This window comes from Xenopus laevis, chromosome 8L, assembly GCF_017654675.1.
Source record: "Xenopus laevis strain J_2021 chromosome 8L, Xenopus_laevis_v10.1, whole genome shotgun sequence".
NCBI classification, from domain to species: domain Eukaryota; kingdom Metazoa; phylum Chordata; class Amphibia; order Anura; family Pipidae; genus Xenopus; species Xenopus laevis.
The window spans coordinates 14,783,276-14,784,670 of record NC_054385.1 but is presented as its reverse complement, the minus strand read 5'-3'; the positions used below and the strand labels follow the sequence as shown (position 1 = coordinate 14,784,670).

Here is a 1,395-nt window from a genome sequence, read left to right as displayed (position 1 = left end):
TCAAAAAAAAAAACAGTGATATATATTTTTGTTTATTAATATTTTTCGTAACATTTGTCTTTATCAGGAATTATGTCAGTAAGAAGCAGAAGAAAAGAGAAGGATTAAAAGCAGAAGGATAGAATTGAGATCAGAAGACAGAGGAAGACCATTTCCCTGGGACACTCTCAGTAAGTATAGCTCGAATTGGGGTGTTTCATATTGGGTCCTTATATGCCAATGCTTAGGTAGAAAGCCCTTGGTACCTTAATAGTATGTGGAAGATAAGATGTTGCAAGTGGAAAGCATACTTAGGTAAACCTATACGTATATTACTTGTGCCTTGACCACAGCAGGCCAGCCTATATCAGTGGTAAAGGATATCATAATAGAATAATGACATAAAATTTAACTGTATTTGTATAGAACTGCTCTTGCTGTGCAGCTTTGGTGCCACCAACCAGTGTGTCAATCAAAATAGTAGCTGCAGCCACAGAGTGCTGTCCATGGTACTTGAATGGAAAAGGCCAGTTAAGCTCTCCTCAATGGCTTGCAGTCCTATTGATTGACACACTGGTTGGTTGGCCACAAGCTGTCACAGCAAAGAGCCAGTTCTATACAAATACAACAGTTAACATTTTATTTGTCATTATTCCTATTAGATATCCTTGTACCACTGATATAGGCTGGCTCTTGTGGTCAGGCACATATACGTATAGGTTTACCTAAGTATGCTTCCACCTGCAACATCTTATCTTCCCACATACTATAGGTACCAAGGGCTTTTAACCTAAGCATGTGGCATAATAAGGACCCCAATATGAAGACACCCCATTCGAAGCTATACTTACCTGAGAGTGTCCCAGGGAAATGTCTTCCTCTGTCTTCTGATCTCAATTCTATCCCTTCTGCTTTTATCCTTCTCTTTTCTTCTGCTTCTTACTGACATATTCCTGAATAAAGACAAAAATGTACGAAAAATATTAATAAAACAAAATAATATATCAGCTGTTTTTTTTTGGAACATCTTGAGCTTTCCAAATCTACTATAATTTATGTGCAATACCAAGTTTGTTAAAAGATGTAGACTAAAAAATAAAATCGAATTGAACGCTGCTTGAGCGATCGACATACTTTATGTTCCTCATGGAAGAATGGAACAGAGGCAACTGCAAGTGTGGAGGAATCTCACCTTAATGCCGCAGGCAAAACGCTCGGAGAGAGAACGACACTGATTCCCTTGATTCAATAGGAGCTTTATTCCCCGACAGTACAAGGAAAAGAAATTTGAATAAAGAGCTTCTTAAAGGGGTGCTTAACCTTTAAGTTAACTTTAGCATGTTATAGAATGGCTAATTCTAAGCAATTTTCAATTGGCCTTCATTTTTCCTTTTTAGATTACTTGCCTTCTTCTTC

The 1,395-nt window shown here is 37.6% G+C and overlaps 1 protein-coding gene across 1 annotated transcript in view; it reads right to left on the bottom strand.

The window, feature by feature from the left end:
* The window catches only part of ribc1.L (RIB43A domain with coiled-coils 1 L homeolog), a 73,953-nt gene extending 73,059 nt beyond the window's left edge, over positions 1-894 (bottom strand). The window contains exon 1 of the mRNA XM_041572154.1: positions 831-894. The gene's annotated coding sequence lies outside the window, so the exon portion shown is untranslated. The remainder of the gene's footprint in view (positions 1-830) is intronic.
* Positions 895-1,395: the final 501 nt, after the last annotated feature.